General features: G+C 39.2%; 1 long non-coding RNA gene across 2 annotated transcripts; it reads left to right on the top strand.

Annotated features, from left to right (window-relative positions):
* Positions 1–4,400: 4,400 nt before the first annotated feature.
* Positions 4,401–14,925, top strand: LOC134508229 (uncharacterized). Of its 2 annotated transcripts, XR_010069012.1 has the most exons (4): positions 4,401–5,599; positions 6,135–6,234; positions 7,467–7,583; positions 9,399–14,925. It is a non-coding gene; the product is annotated as an uncharacterized LOC134508229 (long non-coding RNA). The 2 variants fall into 2 exon arrangements; XR_010069011.1 differs by having other exon boundaries at positions 4,401–6,234.
* The last annotated feature ends 11,867 nt before the right edge of the window (positions 14,926–26,792 follow it).

Raw genomic sequence — 26,792 nt, 5'->3', positions numbered from 1 at the left:
GTGAGAAAACAATGGAAATGAAAGAATTGTCAATTCATCTCACCCAGACAGGACGCCCTGTGGACATCGAGGTACTTTGTCCCATTTGTACAGCATCACTCTTCCCTGTTTATTTCTTAAAGTGGCTTATTTACATGATCTCTGAATTTACCTGAGCCCTTGTATCAGCCCTTAAAGAAATATCCATCAGGGATTAAAATGCCATGACATACTTCCCAGTCCCTTCCCCCAGCACAGCTAAGCTGGCATCTCTGCCTTTGTACCGCTGAAAAATGAAACAAGACAGCACAGAACCAGACCCAAGAAAAGCAATAACATTCCCAGCAAAAAGCAAATCAACTATCCTGGAGATGCAGAAAGGGAAGGACAATCTGAAGAATATGCTCGAGAACCAAGAGGCGCTGAGACTGGGAGAGAGCTGTATCAGCATCGGCCAGCTGAGCTCCAGATCACAGCGAGAATATCAGCAACACACTAATATTCTTTTATGGGGAAACACAATCAGTTTTTGAGTGAGAGGGGCTGAGGTACAAAATTACAATGGTGATTTAAAATCATCCCTGATTTTTTCTGTCTGCTGCAGAGTAGGAGTTGACACTACTTCCCAGAGCATTTTGTACCTGAATGGAGAAGATTTCTTCTGGATGGTGTGGTTATAAGTGCAGTAGACTGTTTCAAAGGTAAAAAAAATAATATAACCCAATATTTGTCCATTTAGACTATCCACCTCTAAGCGGAGCTGTAAAAAAAAAATTTTGAGTCCAATAAATGCCCATAATGGACAAATAATTAATGAAATTGTATCATTTATTAATACTGCTCAACACAGACTCAGCAACCTCCTGATTTCTTTCTTCATTGTCATAACTGTTTTTGAAGATGAGTTTTCTGAAAGGAAAATCAGAGGTAACAGCTCAGGTTATGCTGGTGTTTCCTAGGGTAATTCAGTCTGCATGAAGGCTGTATTCTCTTTCTGGGCCATGGGAAGCTGCAAGTCACCAAATCACAAAAGCGGTAGAAGTTGAGGGAAGGGAAGACAAGGACATAAGTAGGGGAAAATGGCTGTAGACTGGACAACTGACAGAGACGTCCTGTCAGTTAGTAAGTAAGTCTGTTTCCCTGCAAGTCCCCTTCTCTGCCATCAGATGCTATTGTGTGATTATTTTAATTATTGCCTCTTTCCTGATAACTCTTACAGTTCTCAAAGTTCATTCCCCAGATGCTTCACAATCTTCAGCTGATTTTCAGTTTATGCATAGGAATTTTTAACTATCTATTTCTGCGACAGTCCCATCTTTTTCCTTAAACAGCTTTTTTCCTTCCCTGGTGTTTGCCTGTGTCATGTAATCAGAGGCAATAATATGCCTTTTTGGCTATTGCTTTGCTGGGTTAAATAAACCAAGCTGCTTTTTCCCCTTCTTTAAGAACAGCTTATTTGCTCCCTTATCTTCCTTATCAGCCTCTGGGCTCTCATCTGCTTTGATTTTATCTTTCCCATGTAGGAGCAACCGGAGCCTTACAAAGTGTTGCAGGTGGGCTGTCCCTGGTGGAAATACCTCACTTGTGCTTTTCCAATGGCTATATCAACACTGACAGCTTCAAGTCATCCAACAACCAACACCTTCAGATTTTTTAGGGAAAAAAAAAGATAATAAAAAATATTATTATGTCATTAGTCCCTAAATTAAAGGCTCTGCACCCTCTACCTTAAGTTGTACCTAGTTTGTTTTATTCCAATTATCAAGATTCACGACTCCTTTTGTTGTACTCCGAGCTTCCAGTGTTGCTCCTAATTTTGACCGTTCACTAATTTCCATTAGTACAGTGCCACTTTTTCTGCCAAGTTGCCAAGGTAACTTGTGATTAAGTCATTATTGATGAAGTCTGGACTGAGTACTAGTGCCATAAGGAAGTCAATTGTCATTGACCCCTGTTCTGACACTTCTTTCAGCACAAACATTGTCCACCTTTTCTTTCAGCTCTATGTTCATATCGCACTTTTTTAACTAATGCCCATTTTGCCAGTTAAAGTGAGAATTTCTGTTATAGCAGCATATCAGAAGTTTTACTGAAGTCAGACAGGTTTTATCTATATATCTATAGCTATATCATCTATATCTATATCATCTATATCTATCTATGGATTACTTTTCTCCTAAGTAGAAGTTTAACTAGAACTTCTAAAGATATCCAGTTAGTTTGCCAAAAGACTACTTTTCGGGAAACCATGTTGCCATTTCAGTTCACCTTCTATTTACTAATACCTCCTAATACCTCATTTATTCTTTCTTTCAAAATCTCTTCTGGCCCTCTAGTGCCTGCTGTCTAGTTTATTTTGGAGCTCAGATCCTGGCTCTCTAATTTTCCTCTTTCCACGACAGAAAAGTTTTATACGTGAAAAAAATGTGCCATGGGAGTTTCAGCATATGGGGGGGTGGGGAGGGGGGGGACACAAAACCAACAAAAATAAATGAAAAAGATTCTCGAGATAAATACGAAAAACACAAGAAGAGATTATGCTTAAGAATGTTAGTTGCAGTACTAAAATTAGAGGGCCCACCTAGCTGAGAACAGCAAGTGGGTAAAAAGTTGACTTACTGATAATTTCCCACAGAATTTTGAAGGAATTACAGAAGAATAACAACAGTAGTAAGAGCTGTAGTTAATCTGTTGAGTTTATTCAATAGCTACTCCATGTAGACAGGATTTAGTAGTCAATACGTGATCACCCCAGTAAAGTAGAGACATGAAGAACTCATGAATTCTCAAACTTCACTGATAAGGGGAGTGAGCACATCTCAGTTTCAGACTAGAGTAGACACAAAAAAAGAAAGATACGTATACGTCTTTGAGATCTCTACGTATTTACTAGGATAAAAAAAAAGCTCCATAAGATACATTCTTCAAACAGCACAAGGAAGTTGCCCCATCCACAGCTCTGAAACCTAGATAATAATTAAATTTTTATCTGAGACATAATGCTGGAGGAACCATGGTGTCACGGAGTAGCAGCCTAGAAATTCAAAACATCCATTTAACTTTGTGTAATCCTTTTCAATAAACAAGATGTACTCATTATTCTCACGCTTTCCTTGGGTGAGATGCTGGCAAATATTCAGTGATAGTTATGTGACAACTTGAGCCAGAAGGTACACTTGAAATCACAACACTTTCTATGCTGCTGAGGCATAGGATGCAGTTCCAAGCATCATCTCTAAGAGCTTGACAGGAAGAAAGCTAAGCCACCCATTTACATCAAAACATAGGAAGTACTGATTTCTCTTAGTTAAAATAAATCCAGCTTACAATTAATCACACTCATGGAATAGCAGAGATATAACATAACATCATAACGTAACGTAACATAACATAACATAACATAACGTAACGTAACATAACATAAAACATACACAGTAAGGTAAGGCAAAGTAAAGGAAAGTAAAGCAAAACAAAGCAAAGCAAAGCAAAGTAAAGTAAAATAAAGTACAGTAATATAATATACACAAAATAAAAGCACTGGAAAATAAAATTTCACTCTAAAAAACAGTTTAAGAAGCAGAGGTCTAAATCTCTTGATGCTGGGGAAATTACAGCTGGTATGAAGAGACATCTTTTTGTCCCTTTTTTTCCTCTCAAAATTGTGCTTTGAACAGTTGACATTTCTCCTCAAAAGTATTAACCACATCCAGACAGATGGTGTGATTCCAACTGCTACTAATACTATTAATGAAGACTGTTGGCTCCTTTCCCTAAGGAATTCTAATTGGTAAAAAAATATTAGTCCTATCATGTAATGAAGGCTTCTTCCTTTGAAATGTGCCTGCTCCTTTGACATGTGTCTGCTCCTTAGGAATATTTCCAAGCACAGTAGTAACAAAATGCATTTCTTACTTTCCAAATAAAATATTAGCCCAATAGCCAATATCTAAAAGGTGCTGTTTCAGTGTTTTGTGCAATTGTACTTTATCCATGAACTAGGATAGCAGTTTTAAAAGCAGAACTCAAAAGGTGACACTAGCAATAAGTAAATATACAGAAAAATTCTATGAAGTGGTGATTCCCTCCTGTTTACTTTTTTTCAGTTTACCAGTTCTTGAAATTTTATCATACTTTTCACAGTTTTGCTTAAAAAAACAACTACCTGTGTCAGGAAATTGCATGAGAATCTCAGTTTTCATTAAAAAGTAGGCTTTGGGGCCTCATGGCTGCAAAGAAATACTGAGTAACAACCTGTGTGCCAGAAAGACTCAGAAATCAGGGGGCAGAGAAATAGAACACAGCAAATATTATTCTATAAATCCCTTTGTTTTACTCAGTTGTGTGATTCTGTGCACTTGAGTAATGATATTTGACTGTGCCAGTCTGGATAAAAAAACATTAAAAAATACATGTTCGGGGATTTTTTTTTTAATTTATGGTAGACTTACAACTGAAAATAAGTACGTTTCCAAACGTATTTAGTAGTTCATCTGGAAAAGATTATTTAGATGACTACAATGTAAAAAACGCTTTTCAACTGATAGGAAAAACTGCATGGAAGAGATGCAAGCTTGATGGGAATCTGGACACGTTTGTACAGTAGGTACAAGGAAAGGAAACAGCGGGTTTGGGACCAAGAAAAAGAGGCAAAACACCACATGACGTCGTACCACTTTTTGCCCATGAAGAAAGGCTGTCTCAGAGATCCGTTGAGCCAACATGACTCATATCCATCTCCGCTGGGCTGACGATGCCCCAGGAGGACACCCACAACACTGTTGGCAATTGCCCGCCAGAAGAGGAGGTTGTGACTTGAGTCTATAGGAATAAGAAGAGACAAGACCCAAAAGGGTGTCCGGAGGACACCTGCAGCACCAGGGGAGAAGGAGAAGTCCAGCAGTCTCAGAGCTGGCCCTAAAGGCAAGCAGCAAGTAGAAAATAAAGTCTTTATGTGTAAAATTACCAAGCAAATTCAACTAGTAGTGGCAATTTGAACGTGACTGCAATTAGTAATAGGATAATCATAGAATTGTCTAGGGTCCAGATCCTGCCCAAAAACTCCATATACCTTTCTTTTACACCTTCATTTCACAGCCACTTTATACCAACTGACATTTTGGTTTGGAAGCTCCATTAAAATTCATTTTTATTTATTCCTCTGTAATACACAACCAGGATTTTAAAGAAGTATAAAAGAAACTGTATCTTCTGTGACCACTGCAGTGTTCTCAGGGTTCACATGGCAAGAAGCATTTGTCATTGTGGAAAAGCTGTGAATTGTAGTTGAAAGTACATTTTTAATTTAAAAATGGCACTTCTGAGCCTTTTGTGTTATCAGCTACCATCTTGCTGATAATTTGTATAATCTGTCACTGTAGCAGTACAAGAGGCCCATATCAGAAATTAGAAATCCGCTTTCGTTCTGTTTAACCTCTTCATTGCTCCTTCTCTTTATAGGTCCACAGACACAGCAGCCTGTATCGCTGGCACTGCCATCAAGCAAGGGGATGCCATGTGCAAACCCAACACTATGATTATTGCAGAAGTGGGGAATTCCCTCTCCTGCCTGTTTACTTCATGGCCGCCGGGAAATACAGGGAGGGTTCTGCCAAGATTCCTGGTAAAATCTCTTTTTTGCTAATTTTTTGAGCACCAAAACCCAAAGTGACTGAAGAACATCTATCCCACCAGGGCAAGCCCACATCAAAATACCTATAGAATGCTGACACGTGGGCCAGCACTGCAAATCATTTATAGTATGATGCATGGTCAGAAATAGGAGTACACTGGATTCAACAGGTCCGCGGGGAAACAAGCAGTATTCCACACCAGGTGGCCACAAACAATGCAGTGCCACCATAAGGGGCTGATGCTGTTTCCAGAACATCTAAGGATGATTTTGTTTGGTAGAAGGGGATTTGCTGCTCCTCTGGAGAGGGACAGAGGTGAAAAATTGAGAACTGGATTCTCCCAAGTTACCACCCAGGTTTCCAGCGTTCTAGGAAAAGTGAATTTCCTCAGCTGCACAGCTCCAGATCTACATTAGTGCATGCCTAGAATTCACTTAGGGTATCAGTGGAGTTGAGAGTATGAGTTTTAAAGACCTTTGGTTTAATATTTAAATAAATGATTAAACATTCATGTCCTTCCTTCAGCCGACAGACCCGTCTTGGATTGCACTGGTAACAGATTTAAAGCCTCTCTGAGACTGTGCTCTGTGACTGCTGGATGAAGATAATACTCTGCACTTTGATGGTACGTTTCATTTTGAGATCTCAAAGCACTTTACACACACACAATAACTGAGCTTCGCAGCACAGTTCTATAGTGTGGTACTATGCTATTATGTCCATTTAAGGGGTGTTAAAAATGAAATATGGTGATGTTAAGTCCTAACGTCAAACAGAACAGGCAGGGTTGCAGCATGCTGTAGACAGAGCCACACCAACAGGGACAAGTGTTCCAAGCATTATCATCTCCAACGTTTTCTAATCTCCAACATGACATGACACCAGAGTAATTGCTAGAATTTCAGGCTCTGCCTGCTGTCCTGCTGGTGTGGATAGAAAGCTTTTGGGCAGCTAAACCGGCCGTGTAATGTTCGGCTCCTGCAGCGGGATGGTAAAGGCTCTATTTTGTGTTCTTCATGGCACAGGGAGCCCAGCTTGCTGAAGGCCACTTACCTTCCTCAACAGCATGGCATGCCGCAGGAATGGCTATTTTTCCAGCAGCATTTTTCTTCTCAGCTAATCTACTTTACCCCATTTCTAACTTGTTTTAGAAGTTTCTTGTAAACCCTCTGGCCTGAGGAAAGTATCTAGATCCATTGATGGTATCCAGCAAGGAGGAAGCCTTGCGGCTTCTGCAGCTCATGGCTTGGACATGCTGTGTGTGGGCAAGCACCTTGTGAAGCCCAGTGATGTTCAGCTGAACAGGCATAGCCGTGAACATCAAGGATTTCCCATGGAAAAGGGCCAGAAGCAATGACAGTAAATTTATGGCTTGTACGGAAAAAACACAGAAGACACTTAGTAGTCTGGGACGCTATAAAACTAACTGAATTGTCCATTTCCCTGAATAAGTTCAAGGAAGAAAACATAGCTAGACTGGACACAGAGACGAGGAGACAGACCTGAAGATGTTGCTGAGATCTCAATGGCATCTGCTAGGAATGCAAGGAAGGAAGTCTGAGGATGAACAGATGGTAGAGGAGAAATGATTGACTTTGTTCATTAAAAAACCCAAAGAATGATGGGTTTCATGGCTTGCTGCAATTAGTACCCTTTCAGTCTAAATGAACTGCTGATTGCAGTAATAAATTCAGGAACCACTGCTTTCAGTCTGCCCTTTTCACAGGCAAGAGACACAAAGATGGCACAAGCCCAAGGCAAAACCTGAAATATGACCTTTTACATATTAGTGTGTATCATAGTCTAACAAGCCTGGATTTCTCTAATCATTCCCTCCTTTCCTTCTCCCTATTCTAGATATTGACAGAATACACTCCCTGATATGTCAGATCCTTCGTTAGCTCCAGAAAACATGCCTTCTCAGTGAGAAAGGGTCCTGAGAGGGTTATGAAATGGGACTATGGAGTTTCCCAGGTAACTGAGCACGTATGATCTCTTTTCCCACCAATACACCCTAGACTTTCCTGACACCCTGAATTATTCTTGAAAACTTCTTAAAAGGTATTATGAAGCTTATTAAAAACACAAGGGAGGATGAACTGCAACAGCATATTCAGGGAAAAAAAAAGTTAAGGTATACTAAATCTTCACCTGTACTGCTTTCCCCAGTGTAGATATGCTGCATCGTTGCCTTTCGATCACTTGCATTATCCGTGATTCTTTTCTGTGGTGTGCTCTGAAAGAGCTTTGTTTGACTCTTTTTATATTAATATGACTAGAGGAAAAAAAAAAAAAGAAATCCAGAAGCTATAGAACAGTCTTTTTCTTCTCTTCTTCAATTATTTAATTTCTGAAAGCAAAAAACCCCATGTAGCAATCCAACAAGAGCTCAGCAATCCATTAAATACCATTAGTCTTTCATCTTCCAAGCCAGTCTTGAATCATAGCATCTGAGAGAGTGAAGATAGAAACAACTAGGTCCTCTCACTACCTCGCACAGAGTTATTCCCTAGACAGCACCTTGTCGTACTTTTTTTCAGCCTAACGTTGATTGTATAACGTAAAGGGGCTTTTTCACCACTTCTTTGAGACAATTACTGTATCATTAGAAAAACGTCTCCTCTAGGAATTTTTCTTGATCTACATCCTAAATAAGGTTCAGTAGTTCTATTACATCATTTCTGATTTTGTTTTCTCATACAATCCTCCCCAATGGCCATCCTTGTTTCTCATCACAGCTGTTTATTTGATAAAAGGTTGATTAAAAAATTGACTGCTACCATGATTCTTCCTCATTTACTTACTTTGTTTAAAAAGTGAGTAGCAAAGCGTTAATTCACCAAGTCCAGTAATGAAAAATTGGAGGAAAATGTTGAAATGGAAAAGGCAAACATTAACATACAAGCAAAATATGAAAATTTTTGTCATGTTCTATTAGTAGTTTACATGCTGTCATCTGAGTGTGTTAGCCTTTGTTTTCACTAATCTGATATGAAAATTGCTTGAAATGATTGCAAGGTCATATCTTATTAGGGCAATCAAATGTTAAAATTCTATGATATTAATGTAATGTGATAGAAAATGGCTAATACCATAGACAGTTGCCTAATACGTTACGATGGGTCATGTAGATAAAGTCTATATTGTTTTCACATACTTTGCTGAACTATTTTTACTCCTTTTTTACAAAGGGAATGGAAGGTGACAAAGGGACAAGAATGCAGAGGTTGCTGAATGCCTTGTATGCCCCTGAATGCCCTTTCTTGTAAATTTTATGAATGCCAACAGTATTCTTTGGTCAAAACCCCACAGAATTCAGTGGGAGCTCTTTTGCAGTTGTTTTCTTTTCTTCAATTCGGGACACTGAATCAGTCCCTTAATTATCTGCATTTTTTTTAGGAAAGATGGCTGTCAAAAATAAAGGTATAACTTACTGCTTTTTTTTAGCATTTTGAACAATGATCCACCTAATTTCTGCCAGAGAATATGGGCAAGAGTTGCCCAAAATTTCAAACAAATAAATAGTATCTGCCCGTGCTTAAGGCAAATAATTAAAGTTGCTTGTCTACGCTTATGCTTCACGGTCAGAAGTTTCTTGGCAGCCTGCAATTAAGTTCTTTCTTACAAGCTTTGAGGTGATCATCTGGGCCACTGATCAGAAGGTTTAAACTCTTTCCTTTTCTTCTCCTTTAAAACAATATCCCAAATATTTCAGATAATGTTAAGTTTTGTAATTTGGAAAAGATTTTACTTGGTCTACATCTCTGAAATGTCTCTACCTGTCCACAGCTCGCAGGGATATCTTCAGCTCCTTCCTGAAGGAAAATTCTCCTGATCCAGCTGATGAAAATAACCTCTCCAAAGGCAAATGAAACCTAAGAGAAGGGGATTTTGATCCTCAGCACAGGTTGAATCCTTGCAGTGTTCCCAGGCTTTAATCTTCATCCTGGAATGGGAAGCTCTATTGAAGAAGAAAAAGCTTTATGTGAAAACTTCCAGTAATGTTTTCCATCACATTCGGGCTGCTGGAGACAAGAGGATGGGATCTGAATCCTTACAAACCAAGTGACAGTTTGATGGTGTAGGATGGGGCTACACCTTCCCTCGTCACCTGAGCTTCTGATGGCTCTGGAGTCAGCACAAGACTATGTCTTGGGCGTGAGCAGATTTACTCTGGTTCCTTGAAATTGGAAGATCATCCATCATGGGAAGGAGGAACGCCCGAAAGGACCGACAGTAATATTGAATTAGGTGGCCAAAAAATATCCTTTACTGCTGGGAGATGTTATTTTTAATAATTTTTAAGGGCTGGACATAAGGTTACTCAGGGTAAAACACTGCACAAAAAAGTTCATTAAGTGCCCTAAATGTCTCTAAAGGTTAATGTAACTTAGGCATTTGTCTGCCATTGTACTTTAAAATTTCTTTCTTTTTGCACTGTTTGCACTTTTACCATGCAATGCTAGGTAAGGAACTGCTACATTGAATAACGAAATTTGTGTATTTTGTAATGCAGTTTTAAAAGACAATTAAAGTAGGGACCATTCTTATTGATTCACTCCTATTTCATTTCTTCCAGACTCCGACTCCCCTAAGAACACTGGCAAAGCTTGCATGCACACAAATCTTGAAATATTAAGGACAAAACATCACATTTCAGAATGCTTGAAATAATTGATTTTTTTAAGTGTTACTTATTTCTTGTATTCTCTCACTCTTTGAGTCTCTCTCCTTCTCTCTCTCTTTTTTATGCTTATTTTAAAACCCCAGAAGATTTTTTGAAAAGATTATATTCAAACTGGCAACACTAAGTTCTAATGTTTATCTTAATATAAAATTTCATACCCTGAAAAAATATTTTTATTCCAAGATGACATTATCTACGGTTTACCAAATGATTGTGATGATTGCTTGGAGGGCTTGGCTTAGGAAATCTAGCCTTGACACACATTACTTTTATGGAAAAATAAATGTATGTCAATTGGCTCTTAATGTCATCTGAAGGAGGGAACTATGTAAAATTAGCTGCCAGACACAGAAATAATCTTACTTGAAATACAGTGTACTTCATAAAGACATGAACTGGCTAACCTGGCTTTTGGATAGTGCAAGTATTTTAACACATCTTATTACTACCCGAAACATACTTCAGGCGGGCTTTGGAGAGAGACTATGAATTCTTCTCATGCATTCAGTACTATGACCTAATATTCTCAAAATGTTTGTAGAAAACAAGTTATATTGTGACGCTGACTTTAGTGGAGTTCTTTGGAGAGCGTTACAGTATCAATATAACGAATTAACCAAAATAACAGCTGTGCTAATTACAGGCAAGTTTAAAAACACCGGGGCTTGTGTGTTTAGGTTTTCAAAATGCCAGTGGACTCAGCTAATTACCACACGCTGTCACGGTGAGAGCAGCCAGGTCATGTTATCAGGACCTTTGCTGTCCAACAGCAAAGAAAATAATGGAAGGAAAACACTGGGTACCTGAAATAAAGGCCGTGGGCAGCAGATACCAAATCCTCCTGAGTGCCAGCCTGGTGCCAGAAGCAGCAGACTGTATCCAGAAAATTAAGCCCTAGGCATTTGGAGATGGTCTCTCCCTTTGGATTAATTTTTAAGCAGTTTTCAAAGTGGCTGCCTCTTGGAATGAAGGATTTTGCAAATTGTTTGTGGGGTATCTTTTCAATCTTACTCCGTTCACTCCGTTCAAATTAAGGAATGCGAAAATCTCTCGCTAATGAGAGTGGAGCCCCTGAAACGTCACTGTCAGCAATGGCAGGGACACCTCCTGTTTGGAGGCACTCTGCCGGTTTCCATTCCTGCTCCTCCTCTCACACGTGGTGGGGCAAAGCCAGGTGAATGAAGTGAAGCCAGTGGAGCCATCCCAAGGTAAGAGCTCCTTTGGATCAGAACCAAGTTTCAGTGATCTCACCAAAATCAATGATGTATGTGGGAAACATAGCATTTGTCTTGGTGAAAAACAAACAAACAAACAAAACAAAAAACCAAAAACAACAAACAAACAAACAAACAAACAAACAACAAAACAAACAAAAGCCACCATCAACATCAGGGGGCAACAACAGAACTTGAACGCATCTTTCTTTTCCTGATTTTTTTTTTTCCTGAATGAGCAAAATTTACTATGAATTGCTTGGCTTTTCAGTTTCCTGAGAGGGAAATAAAATTTGTCACCAGTGCAATCCATTTACTTGAAATTCCACACCCAGGAAAGACAGACAGGCATGCTCCGCCTTCGTTTTGACATATCAGCTATGGCATACACAAATCACGAGCTTTAAATTTCCACAATCACATGCTCCATTATCAGCCCCACAGATAGCAGAGCAAGCGCGAAATAAAACTGCTTTGTTCCGCCCGGGAGCTCAATAATATCCCCTATAAATCAGGATCGGTTGTATGGTTTCTTGCACATATCCCACAGATTTGCTCTGCAAAAGCCATTGCCCATCCATACCACTTTCTTGCCTCTTTGTATCTGAAGAGTTATGCTGCTCCGGGGGGGCGGGGAGAGGGGGGGAAGAGAAGGAAAAAATTTATGGGTTATGAATATTGACAGAGCAGATATTCTTTGTTTATTGAAGTCTTGTTTACACAAAAGCTCTTCACAGGCTACCCCCTAAGTCTAGAGGTCCTCAACCAGTGTCAGCGAGCTGTCTGGGTATTTTTTCCCACGTATTGCGCTGCTATTCGGCCGACAATAGAGACCCATTAACGTTTGGCCCTTCAAGTTAGCGCAGCCCAAGCCTCGGTGGCAGGACGTCTGCCCAGTATGTAAAATAATGGAATGAATGGATTCCTTGGAAACAATGATAACAAGACCTGGCTGAGCTAACTGTGACAGCATGTGGTAATTTTCCAGCCCGCTGACCCTGTAAAGGGAGCTGGAGCACAAAGCTGAGGCTGTGGGGCAGGTTGGTCTGAATGGCTGCAAACAAGTGCAGAATATCTGATGATGTCATACACACAACTTGACAGATGGGGCAGGATTTCTGTTTGTTTTGCTTTGTTTTAAACTTGAACTTAACTGTTTATTTTTCCGACATATTCACGCGTTACGGGTGTAATGCGGAAAGCCACAGCTGCTTTAAAAGCACATCTTGGAAGCATTGCCGCGCGTTAGGTTTAAGAAACAACCGTGTTTCCTGGTGAAAAATGGTATTGCTTGTGCAGTGAATGGTCTGGGAATGGCAGGAGAAAGTTGCTATAGAATGATGCATTATCTCTGTATTCAGCCCTGGGATCGTGTTTTGAACCCAGCTCCCCCCTGAATCCTAATACACACTTTGAATGGCATAAAGAAGCATTGTTATTGCCTCAGTCTAGTCATTACATCAGAGAAACAGACAACCAGAGACATCTAAACGGGTTACTAATTCAGGTTTTGTGTCTGGGAATAAAACGGGTTAAAACAAGTTCGTTTGGGTATTACAGAAGCGGTGTGTGTTTGCAGGACTGTTCCACTCTAAATATGCTTTAGACACTGTAAATGCACTTAAGCACAAACATATGCTAACGCAGTCACATACCTCAAGGAGCACGTCTGAACGTTTACACAAGTGTGGGCTGGGAAGAGATGATACAGCATAATTAGTTGTGAACCACCACCAGTACACCTCCTCAAAACTTTATAGCTAAATAAATACTAAAAGACAATTCCAATTCTGTGTTTGCAGTTGAAATGACAATACAGGTATAGAACACACTTCTGAAATTTTTACCGCCTCTGAAAGTGGATTAGGCTTTTTATACGCCCCAGGGGAAAAATGCTACACAGAGATTTCGAACATATTCCAATTGCATCTTTCTCTCTCCCTTCCAGTGTTATTTATCTTATTGGCTGTGAGCTCTTTGAGGCAGTGCCCGAAGCGCTGTGAAATAAGGACAAGAGGAATAAAGTAGAGACACACAAGTAAAAAAGAAACACACATTAATTATGGTGGAATTTTCTCCAAGCCTGACACAGTTAGCCAAAGTTACGATAAACATAGACAATATTTTTAGATGACTAAGCACAGCCTGAGTAAACAAACCAGAAGGCCAAGTTTTGGAGGGCTGCATTTTCCTACTTGCTTTCAGTATCATTTTTCAAGCACAGAAACTGTTGGGAGGGATAATTTTTATCACAGCTTGAAATTATCTTTGTCAATGATGTGTATTATGTTGCTGCCTTTTCAGCAGCTGAGGATTCGGTCTCTATTATATTAAACACTCTACAAACTGTGGAGTGCCTGTGTAGCAGGCACTCTCTCACCCAACGAGTTTTCAGTGTAATAGGCAAATTCAATGCAGAGACAGGCAAAAAGTCTGTCTATACATGCATTAAGTCCCTCAAATCCACCGTATAGTAAGAAGTGCCCTGATTTTTCAGAATGAGGAAAAGGAGTTTGTCCATCTCCTACAAAACTTGAATTGCGGATTGATGTAATTGCTAAGAAATTACTTTCTGACTCCGTTTTATTGCATTCTATTAGAAATGTAAGGAGCGTGTTTATGATGTTGAAACTTCAGAGACCAGAGTTAAGTACCTGGGTTGTCTCTAACACCTGCTCTTGATCTGTAAAAAAATATTTCCAAATCTCTGCAAACTTTGCCTTCTTATTACTCCTTGCTTACAGGAGGAAAGTTTCCAAGTTATGGGCGGTTTACCGCCTTTTGTTTATTACCTAAAATCAAGACTTTTCCACACAGGAGGGATCTCTGCTGACCAGAGGACTAGGAAAATTCTCATCTAGAGAATTTTCTAGTCAGATTTTTTAAATTTCATTTTTGTGACTTGTGAGTACCTTGGAGGAGAGCAGCCTGCGTCAAAGGCTCAGCATCCTCACCCATTTTGATGCAGGCGTCAGAATCCATGAATCCATGCATCCCGGAGACTCCCAGCAAGCCCTGAAACAGAATAAGAGAGCATGATTCATTGACAGGAATTCATCTTTTTCAAGTGAAGAGCTCCTGCAGCTATTTGCAATGAAAAAGAGGCAACAAGACGGAACTATGGGGGCTGATAACTGAGATTTACAAGCTGGGTTACCACTCTGGGAGTACGACAGTGACTTCAGGCTGCACCACCATTCTAATAAGGACAAAACAGCGCATCTTGGCTTACCGGACGTTGAAATATTTCATCACAAAAACATTTGCAGTGGGGCAGAAAACAACTCATCAAATCACAGTTGATAATTTTTTAATTAAAAAACCCACTATTTTTAATGTCTACATTTTTGAGCAAGTAAATGTATCAAGTGCTTAATTTTTAATTGGATTAATGAATTGTCTGCATCATTATTATGAATTGTGCCATACCAAGTCATTTTTTATGTTTTAATTTAGTAAAATATAACATACGGTATAATTAAATACTGCAAATTATATCTATTTTATTACGACAAACAAATAAAGAGTTATTGGTTTTAAACAAACTATGAAGAATAAAGATAAATTTCAATGGTTTTAGCGCGTTATAGATGCATCTTTGTTTTAAAGGAGACACACTGAACCTCCCTTACATATAGGAAATCTTGGTCCCGGCTTGTCTAAACTGATTTAATATAAAGAGTCAATCGTTTTTTCTCCAGAAGGCAAGTATTGATTCCTGCAGACTCTCTATTTCTCCTACATGTATATGTGTACGGTAGTATAGAGTCAAACTGTAGCATTGTTCCATTTTTTTATACACACCTACATTCCTTATATTTCACATATTCATTCGCAAGCGTTTCCCTGTGTGTGTGTATCGGTACTCTGTTTACAACTTGAAAATAGCCCTTCCTTAATTTCTGTGCTATGCGACAGTGGTGGGGTCCTCGCGTGTCCATCACTTTGCGGCAGAGAAGGCAAATTTTAGGACATTATTTTAGGAGTTCAATGGATTCCCCCTCTCCACCCGCAACTTCTCCAAACCTCTGATTTTAAGGACCACAAGTACAAACCATAGACCATGGCCCTTGCCAAAACTCCCACGGGCAGAAAGTCGGCGAGGGGTGAAATGCAGAAATGGAGACAGTGAGAGAGTTTAAGATGTACACAGCCTCTTTCCTTCAGAAATGCCTGAAGACTTTTTGACATTTTGAGATCACATGAATATTGGTGGAAAACAGAGAAAAATACCCATGTAGCCAGCAATGCCATCAGCAAAAGTATGGTCTCCCAACGCCACTCGTACCCACAGATGCCAAATCTGACGCAGTACAAAGTGTAGGAGATACCTGTCCAGCTCACACCCCTGGCAGTTCAGAAACTTGAAGAAATGTGTTTGAGTATTAAAATAGAGCATTAAAATATGTGGACAATAAAGGACCTGGAGGGACAGTATAGTAGTACCTACCCAGGCAAAGATCTGATATTAAACACACATTTTAGGCTGATGCCATCGTAGAATTTTAATCACAAAGAAATATACCATTGTTTTACACTTGTGCCACTATATTAAAATGAAATTTAAAATAACATTCTTCATTTCTGTGTAGTCTAAGAATCTTAAGCTTTTTTTCTCCTCTTTTTTTCCTGATAAGCAGCAAGGAACAATCATGGCAGTAAATTACCGCTATGCCTGTTTGACAGAAGGAGCTTTTGAGGCAGGAACATGAAGTGAGATGGAAGAAGGACAGGAGAAGAGGCAAAGCGGGATGCCGTCTTCTTCCTCTGCTGAAGTAACCCATTCCATCCGCTGCACTAACATTTGCTGAGCATCATTCTGGAGCTTGCACGGTATTACCTACTTACACTGCAACATACAAGTGTGGACTCAGGAAACAATTTTGTCTTCCAACATTCATAATGTCATGATTCTGACCCTGCCAGGAAAGGTGGCTTAGACCCAGGTTTGAATCCAACTCACTGAACATTATTACAAAGAAAAATTTGAATTTGAGATGCCTTTCTGGAAGGATATACAATGTATTAATTATCAGGAGACTTGCATTTACATAGCACAGCTATGGTTCTAATCACAGAGTTATCAAAATCCAAGTTGAAATGATTACCTAATTCTCAGCCTGTAAAGGAGAAGAGAAAGGATATATGGCCTTGTTTATGCACAAAATTGGTTTTAAATCAATTAAACTGGTGAAAACCCCTATGTGAACACATTTAAATTGGTTTACATCTGGCTTATATTAATTTAACTTCATTCAGTTTTCACCAAATCAATGCAAATGTGTAATTAGCTTAATGGCTCTTGCTCTTCCAGAACAATACTCTTTCATTCTTAACAACGGGGAGCTGTTTTCATTTCCTACAGATTCCAAAGGAGGCATCGAGCTGCTTTTGTACAATCACTTTTACTATTTCGCTATTCTTGCTTTTGATTATGTAAGGACTAATTTTGTGCGTTAAGTAGCCGAAAGTGACAGGCCATGAGCGTAGGTGCAAGGTAACCCAGAGAAAGCAGCTTTTCTGCGTTTTTATGGGCTTGTATAAAAGAATGCTCAGACACAAATACAGACCAGCTCACTCGCACTAGCTTCTAGGTATTTTTCGTGTGTTAATTTCTCCATCTAATCTCCAATATTTGTCACTTGGCAAACAATCCCATGTTGCCCTTTCCCAGGCATTCATTCCCTTCATTAATTGAAGTTGGACTTAGCTATTATTTTTTTTCTGCTAATTAAAGTAAGCGTTCCTTGCTTCAGAATACAGTCATGACTCATGGTTTTGTCTGGGCTGATAACAACCACTTCTCCTTCGAGATCCTTCCAGCAGAGCTGTGCGATGGTCGCTTTATGGTCTTGTATTCGTTGCCCTAAACCGTTGGCGTTTAGGGATGTGTTTATGTGGGTACAAATCCTGAAAAGCACTGTAGGCTTGATAGAAATTTCCAAGTGCCATCAGTGTCCGCTGAAGAGCATAGTCAGCAGCAGCACCAGGTGCCCTGCGCTTCACAGGGTCCAGCCTTGGACTTTACCAGAGGTTGCTAAAAAGAAAATGCATCTTTCACATAAAAGTAACAGATTACACGTGAGAACTCTCTGCTCTGAACTTCCCCACATGTTTGTTCTCTTCAACACGCTGTTCCTTAGAGAAAGACAGGAAAGACATAGGAAATATGTTTTTAGGACTTTTTTTATGTAATGGATTGGATGTCACGGAAAGAGCGGCTGAAGCCAGAGAGTTCATCCCCAGGCCTTGGGAACATCACAAAATTAGGAAACTAACAAAGCAGTTTTCGGCTTTACCAAATGCAGTCATTATGTGAAATCCTTTTCCATAAATCATCTTAAAGTTATTTTCAGTGGCGATTAAATATAAACCTACTTTTCCAACCAGGCATATCTGTGGTATGAAACACTAACGAAAACCATGAAAGCTGCTTTTGTTAATTCACTCTGGAAATATAAATAACTGGGCTAGTAGTCAGTTGCCTTTGACATGGGAGAACTACTGGAGAAATTAAGATGCCAGAGGATAATCTGAAATATTCAGTAAATTACATAGTGCAAGCACTGATGGAAACCACTCATCCATTGTTTGAAATGATTGGTAAACGAGTTAGCATTTTGTGGCCAATATCGGCTTTACCCATCTTGGCTATATGTTTCTGCAAATTGATGCATTTTTCTGAAGTACCTATTTTGTTGTAACCAGGAAAGTTCAAAAACAAAATCCTATTTCTGGTGTGGAAAATACAATTAAGTTTCAATTGGAAGCAGATACTGCATCAGGAAAACATTGAGAAGCGTGTGATAGCACTTTTCTTAAGCGATTTGATTATCTAAACTTTTTTTAAAATGTTTTTCGCTTATATAGTTCCCCTTTTTAATGTCTCTGCCTTGGAGATCTATTAGGTAACAAGCCATAGCATACCTAAAAAACAGGAGAGGAATAAACAAAGAGAACTTTCGGCAACTGATGATGAGTAAGGTTAATTCATAATTCCTCTAAATTCAAAGACTTGCATATACGAGTATACGTATATATCTAATGTAAAACAAGCATGTTTAATTACATTTAAAAAAAAATGTTTGTATATTTATACAAAAACAAGTAATTGCAGATATGAGTGTATTCCACTCTCAATCAAAACGGAAAATTACAAGTTCTGTTACGAATTGGTGACTTAAGACCTTGTCTGGTTATTGTTAATTCTCCTTTTCCGAAGCAGAACGTGCTGTGTGGCATAGGTGTTGGATACCACTATATCATGCTGCTGCAAGCCAGGCAATTTCTAACTCTTATTTCTTGCCCCGGAGGTGCACAGGCATTGTCAGTCCCACAAAGGTAAAACATAGAATATACAGCAAATAACCTATTAATTTACATATAAAATCTGTATGTAAAGCACAGCGCATGCCAATGTGCTATCTGATAGGTCTCTCAAGACTTTTTTTGCGCATCTTTTAAGTAACAGAAATGAAACATGTTCATTTGCTAGTCCTATTTCTGTTTAACTTGCTGTTACAAAGCCTAAATGCAGATATATAAAAGAATTTATCCTGTTACCAAGGAAAGGAAGAACAAAGGTATTGAACGCATTCTCTAAAACTACCTTTCTTTTTGCATTTTATTTCTCGTATTATTCATTAAAGATGTCAGTCTTCAGGATGACCTATGCAAATCAACACAGATCTGTTAAAATTAACAAAAAAGAGAGCTTTGATGCAGGCAGGAGGCTGCTCTTGTTCTCATAAGCTTTTGCTAGTCTGGTTTTTTTGTCAACTGCAAGATTTACAGTAGCCCACATTTGCCATTCTAAGTTGAGATCCAAAAGATAAATATGATATGAACAGTGAGTGAGTGTTTGATGACCTTTCTGTATGTTCAGTGTGAGCTCAACGCTGGTTTATCTTTGTCAGCATTGCATGATTATTTTCTGATATGTCTTACAACACTGATGCCAGCAGAGGATAATGTGACTGGAGTGACAGCACTTTGAAATTTTATCCAAGCCAGATTAAAAGCTACAGTAATTCAAACTTTCTTTCTCCTCTTTTGTGATCAAATTTAAACTGGGTAACACTTATGCCTTCTTGTTGGTTGAGTAAAAAGTGACATCTTCCCTTTCAAAGAGAAAATGGCAAAAATAGATGGGAAAAACCACTCATTTTGTAGGTATAAAAATCATTTTACAGGAGGAGGTATAATCGTCACGGATGGCCCACTTAAGGCTGTTAATGTATAAAGTCTTGCCTGCTGTGCATTGCAAGGTTATAATTTTCATCTTGGGATTCCTATGACTCAACAGCTCAACTCAGCTCTTTCAGTTTATGACATCAGAGAAATCCTCAGTGAAATTATAGCCTTGGGAATACCCTGCAGATGCTCTTATATCTACTTACAGACTCAAACTGCTTGTATATCACTGCAGAGCAAGTTAACAGTGAGCAGTAAAACACTGTAATATTTACTTAATACATGAGAACCATTTCTTTGGGTTACATAGTTCACGTTAATATCAATAGTTTAAAAGAACATGGTGTTACCTTTTGCGTGTGGTTTTTCCAACCAGCTGAGCTCTTTCAATAGAATGAAATTCATGGCCCCAGCGACTGAGCACACTGGTTTGGGCTAACTTTGAACCCAGCCAATCCCTCAGTAATTTTCTCTTGTGCCATGGCTACTACAAGGTAAGCGTGCCATGCTTGGGCAGGTCTTCCCCAACAATATTCATGCTTCTTGCCTGGCAGGTGCAAGCTTTATCTCCAGTGTAAGACTTTCAGTAGACCCTTTGAGAATGCACGCCTGCTCCATCACCCCAATGCTCTCACTGTGCTCAGAGCTGTGAGATGCCGAAGTGCTTTTCAGCCAGGATGCTAACATCGACTGAAGGCCCTCTTGGCTGGCCAGCTGTGGTCAGCTTCTGTGCCCGTTTAATTTCTGGCCCTGTCTTGATCATAGAATCATTTAGGTTGGAAAAGACCCTTAAAATCCTCAAGTCCAACCGTAATCATCCTCTTGTTTCCCAACTGTGCCTGCCCAATGTGTGACACAGGCTTTGCCTCTTCTGCACTGATTCACTGCTTGAAAGGTCCAAGTGGAGGTGCTATTCATTACCCATCCTGGTCCTGTCTCCTTCCTCTCCGCTACAAAACCCTGACCCCAGCTCAGACAGGCTCTGAGGAGGAATTGTAGAACCACAGAATCATTTAGGTTGGAAAGGACCTTTACGATGGCTGAGTCCAAAAACGAGGCAAATTGCAATTTGTGCCTAAAGAAATTGCAATTCTGTCTTTTGTGGTTTTGAATCACTTGGGAACCAACCTAGACTTCCATAAACGTAAGAATTATCCAGATTCATATACCTGAGAATTTTTCATATGTACTCATTAAGTAGTTTTGAAGAAGGATTTTTCAGTACGTACATGGATGATCTGCAACTTGTTTTTTCTGACTGCTTGACTTTTATTCGTCCGATTATATGACCGGTCGCTTTGGTCATATGAGGAAGCTAGCACTCCTCAGTTGGATGATGAGGGTCTTTAAAGCAGAAAAATTGTTATCATAGGTGACCACCTCTCAGCACACACATTCTCTGCAAGGCACCTTCTGCTTAAAGTAAGCATTTCTTGCTTCAGAATGAAGTCATGAATCATGGATTTTTCAAAATTCCCACTAACTCCTGCATGTGTGATGTTGTGTGCTGGAGTGCATGGGTATAAAGAACAGCATGAGACCTACAAACCGTCATGCACAGTTGTCAGCATTTTTATTTTTGAAAATAATCATACTTGCTTTATGATTTGAGATTTCCTTAAAATGTTTAAAATTACCCATGTTTAACACCCATTAAGGAATAAAAGAGAAAAAAAGAGTATGTGGCCATTACAGCCTAGAATTGTAAAAGATTGCAACAGTGATTAATCAGCTGATTATGAACTTTCCTCCTGTCCCATCACTAACAGGCACATTGTAAATCATAGGGCAGTGGGATGAATAGGAGGAGGCCACATGGGATCCCTTCCAGCACGGTAGTCTGGGCTCCTGCACATTGGCTACTTAACATGCAGCCTTCTGCGGAAATTTTCTTTAATTACACTGCCATTGAAGTCACATCAAAAGTCACATCCGTGTCTTATGCAGTGTCATGTTTACAGTAACCTGCTAGAAATTTCTTTCCAGACTGAGCATACCTGACACTTATTGTCATAACAATGTCCTCTTCAGGTCACACTATGTTGTTCCTCCCTGGAAACATTTGGTGTAATGTTACTAGTAGCCTTCCAAAAATTGGTGTTTTACCCAAAAAATGTTTGAACTGACTGTATGAATAATATCAAAACACTATATGGATGAGTAGTAAAAACATTCTCCTTACTTTCTTAGTGTCACAAAGCTGATTTGAATACAGTAAAAAAATGCTAATTGCTCTGCATAAAAAGCCAAACTATGTTGTGGGTTTTTTTAAATCACATAAATGGTTTTGTTTCTACTTTTGCTGCTCAGTTTCATGTTTTCATCATCTACGTAAAGCAGAATACTGAAAGCAGAAAAACTTAATTTCACAGAAATCCAACTGCAGTGAAATCTCCCAAGAAAACCCAACATCTAGGTAAGAGAGACTGAAAGAATAAACTTGCAAACTTTTGGATGCTTCCCTGAAGCACATCACCACATCTTCAGAGGCTTGCTTATCACCCGTTATCAGCACTTGACTTCTTTTTGCTTTATCTTACGACTGCTTCTATTCCACCACCCTTTTTCAAGGTATGGGAATCAGGCTTTTGGTGTTATTTGATATTAAAACAGATTAAAATTGGTTTCCTTCTGCAATAGTGCTTTATTTTTCCTTTACTAGTTTTCTTTTATCTCATCAGGTTTGCATATATCAGGGTTTTGTAAGACTAGTGAGTACACCAAAGGGTCTTGTCAGTGTTTCCATTATCATTCATAAATCATTATTTTCAAGGTTAATATTTCAACAGTTGTAAATCTCATCTTGCTGAAATGAAGCAGCCTGGATTTGAATCTATTCTTTTCCTTCTAAAATTGGAATTAACCCATTAAGTCTTTTTTCTTGTTTGTTTTTTGAATAATTAAAGATGTATCAGCAGTCCACCTCCTCACGAAGCTCTTGTCTGAAACACCTCAATAACTTCACCGAACAAGAAAGGAAAGAGCTAGAAAATTATTATTATTAGAACATTATTAGTCTTGGTGGTGACAGCTGAAACTGGGCTCGTGAACAGAAGCAGAAAAGTGTTGACACTACTCATGAGAGGCCATCCGCTTCAGTAATACTTGTCTTTATTTTAGAATCCATGATGAAGGTCCTCTCCTCTGCCACCCCTGCATTCAAGTCTCAAGTCACTCATGCTATCAGGCTGCCCTCCTTCTCCACTGGCCTCCTGCCTCTCCCGTCCTTCTCATCCTCCCCACTCAGTCAACTGTTCTCCAAAGTCTGAACACCAATGCTTCTGGAACCTGTAGCTTAAAAAAAGTCACAGAAACCCCAAGCCGTGTCACTTTATCTCCAAGGCTATATCACCTCGTTTCCAATGTTAGTGTGGAGGAGACATTCAGCTGTTTTTTTACAACCTTTCTTTCTTTCTTTTTCTTTTTTTAGCTATTTTCTGGCACTCATCCTCACCTCATCCTGTGGTGCTCCTGCCAGCCTCCAGCAGGCAGCATGCTTTCTGCATTGCAAGAAGCACACAAGTTCTATGTGATCTCCTGACAGTGGGACAGAGAGACAGTGTCTCTAAAAATTAAACCATTTAAGGATCTGCCATTTTAGCACCCAGTCAAGACTTTTTCTTTCATGATTTTTCATCACAGAGTTTGCAATTACTTTCTCCAATCGTTCTGCTCTTCTTTCTCTTTGCTGTAGCAAAATGTGGAGTAGGAATCCCAAACAGCCCTCATCAATGCACCTCAAGAACCATTTTATGACCCTCATATAACACTTTACATGACTGTTTAATTTCCTATTTAAAACAAATTAACTGTTGCATGCTCTAATCAGGACACAAAGGATCCCAGATCTTGTCTGGAAGTATGTGGAGGTTACAGAGAGGTTGTCCAGATTGATGGTTGTGCCGAGTGTATGACCTTAGAATGAACTTTGACTAAACTTCGCTCTTTGTGCACTTGGCAGTCTGTATTTGGAAAGCATCAATTGTCTACATTCAATATGTTAAATGTAAGGCATATGCTTTCCACAGACTTGGACCTTCTTTGTTTTTACAGAATCCAAAAGCTTCATCAACCTTATTTATATCAGTTATATCAATTACTCCATAACTATTTCAATCTGCTTTAGAATGCATTTATTTCACTAAAAGAACATGTCAATTGACTCACGCTTTCTCACCATTTCCTCTTCTACCTTGTGTATCCTCGTCATCATCACTGTGGCAAGGGCGATGAGCAATAATTGTGCCTTGGATGGTAAATTTCCATGACATTTTTGCAAGAGTGCTTTATACTTAAGCTCCATTTAAGTCCCGGCTGTCTCAGGAGCCAAGAATTTCATTAGTGTATTTCTATTTGGAGTTTGCATATGTATTGTAGACGTATATAAGTGTGTGTACATACATCAGAGAGAGATGGCAGGAGAGAGAAGAGAAGGAAAGATTTTCAGATCATGGGGGACATGCTTTCACAAAAAGAACTTGGGCACACATGGATGATACCACAAGACAGCAGAGAATTACTGCCATGAAGAGGCAATAGACAGATCAGAGTGAACAGTTGCTATCGTCATGACAATTGCTCCTACTAAAAAGCACCTTAAAAAAAACCCACATTATTATTTATTAAAGATTATGATAACACAATGGCTAATTCATGTTAACTTGTCCAAAAAAACCTCATCACCAATTTTCCATGTGAATATGGTTTCAAAAAGGACAGCCTCAGAATGAAAACAGAATCTTCTCTTCGTTGACAATATGCCGATTTTCCACCAAAGCAGCTTTTACTGAAAATGAAACTGGGCTACCAAATCTTGTTCTTGGAAACAATAAGACTTGTCTGTGGTGGTTTAGCTTCTGCTGCAAATTTTTTAGCAACACATAATTTTTTTTACATTATTTATTGAATACATTGCTATGAAAATAATTAATTAATTTTCCCCATCCTACTCCTAATCAAGTACACAGTTCCCTCTTTGCCTGTTTGTGTAGGGCTATTAATATTAGCCTACTTAAGAACCTAATGTGAAAAATTCTAATCCTCAGGACTAACCATTATCATTTCTGTACCTTGCATAGATATAGGTTTACAGCACAAATACGTGTAGTTGTACGTACACAAAGGCATTAAAACTAAGCTTTCGTTCTGTTTCCAAAACTAGAAAGTTCTGCAGCTGCCACCAAGTTTTAGATAAGGATTAAGCAGCTGGATTAGATCTCTTAAGAAGCATTTTTTTGATCAATGTTCAGAATAACAAAGCAGAGAAATAAATATCTGAACACGTATAAGCTATAAATAACATTGCCTGTAAACCAAATATCAAACACAGTTTCCAAGGCACCGGCTTTTTTAAGGATCTTGTCAAATCCCATCTAAAGACCATAGTCCAGCAATGCCTTCAGGATATGAGGCTGGACGATGACCAGCAGCGAAGGCAGTATGAGTGGTAAGAGGGGCCAGAGCCCACTTGAGCAACCCCAAAATTCAGGACCATCAGGAACCGCTGCGGTCCAAAGCTGAGGAGAATGAAGATCAGGTTTATGTCCTGGACACTGCGAGGATCCAATGGTGGGGACTGATAGCTGTGCTGAGTGAACCATAACTAGACTTTTTCTCCCTTGACTGGGACCACAAGATGTAGCCAGCACGTGAATGTATGACTCCACAAAGTCACAAATGGAAAGAGTTTTTAGAAAAACTGGTTCCAAGCCTATTCATTATATGTATGGCACAGTAGAAAATTTTCTGGGTTAAATCAATCATCAATAAATAAGTGCAAGAAATAAAAGTGAAAAAAAAGACCACAATAATGCTTGTATTTTAGCTTGCAGATTTTTTTTCCTCAGCTTACTAGACTTACTCTTTATCACAGTGTCTGAATGCATCAGCAAAACGTGCTTTGCTTTGAGGAACAAGACTAATTAAAACTAGTTGGAAAAATGAGCCAAATTAGAAGCGAGGAAATATTTAAAACATCTCTGCAGCCACAATAATACTTTGATGGGCTTAAGGCGAATCTTTACAAAATGCATTCCAGTCAAAAAAAATGGTTCAGCAATTATTCAGCAGCGTTGTGGGTATAGCGATACTAATAGAGCTACAAATATTTGTAGAGAAAAGTGCTGTACGAGCCCTTTCACACACAAGCTTACCTACAATCTGGGTTACCAGGGTTAAGCTCCAGATCTCTGGGGATATTAGACCAGGACCCAAGACCAGGTTTCTGAACACTTCCATTTGCTAAGTGGACGAAAAAGTAACAAAAGCTCAGCTGCCAAATGGAGGATCTTTCCATCAGAATGTCTTCTCGGTCAAAGAGGCCATATTTGCCCTGTCAGACTCTTCCAAAAACGCACTTATTTTATCCATCCAGTCTTAGGCATGACCCAAATGCCCAGCTTGATTTCCTGGTGTTCTGAAAGCTCGATTAATCTCTTTTTCTGTCTCGTCTGACTATTTTTATTTTTACATCTCTAATGAGCTATTTTCTGATCATCTCCCTATACCAAGCAAAATCTAAATTTTATCTGCTTCTAAAACTGTCTCTGCACAAGTGGCTCCATGACCAAGTTGTCATTCCTTCTCATTATGCTCACATGTAAACCTGCTGGAGGTGACCAGAAAATTGGAGGTGGTTGCCCTCATTAACTTCCCAGAGAGCTTTCTGGAAGTACAACATGCTCTCTTGTACCCACAGATTGCCACTGATCTCTACAAATAGAAGAAAAAAAACCCATCTAAATCATGTAAGGAGGAAACATATGGAAAAATGCAGTTAAAACTCCCTCTGTACTAATTGTTCAAGAAACCATGAAGTGCGCAAGAGAGGTGATAAAATATTACTTCAATGGAGCAATTTTTTTCCCTACTTTTAGTGAAGATAATATTTGGGATTAGCGTAGCCTAGCACCTGTCAGCTAGGTAACAAAAAGCATTTGCAATGTGTGCTTGCAACTGGAAGGTGCACAGTGATGAAACACATTGAGCTTGCTTGAAAGAAAGAGAGCAAAGATTAAGAGCTGAGTGGCCCAACATGGGGTGATTAGCCAAAGGCTGAGCTCTGCACCTACTGGGTCAGCTGGAAAGTGT

This window comes from Chroicocephalus ridibundus, chromosome Z (assembly GCF_963924245.1).
Source record: "Chroicocephalus ridibundus chromosome Z, bChrRid1.1, whole genome shotgun sequence".
Taxonomy (NCBI): Eukaryota; Metazoa; Chordata; class Aves; order Charadriiformes; family Laridae; genus Chroicocephalus; species Chroicocephalus ridibundus.
Note: the sequence above shows the minus strand (reverse complement) of the source record. Positions and strands in the feature narration are given on the sequence as shown.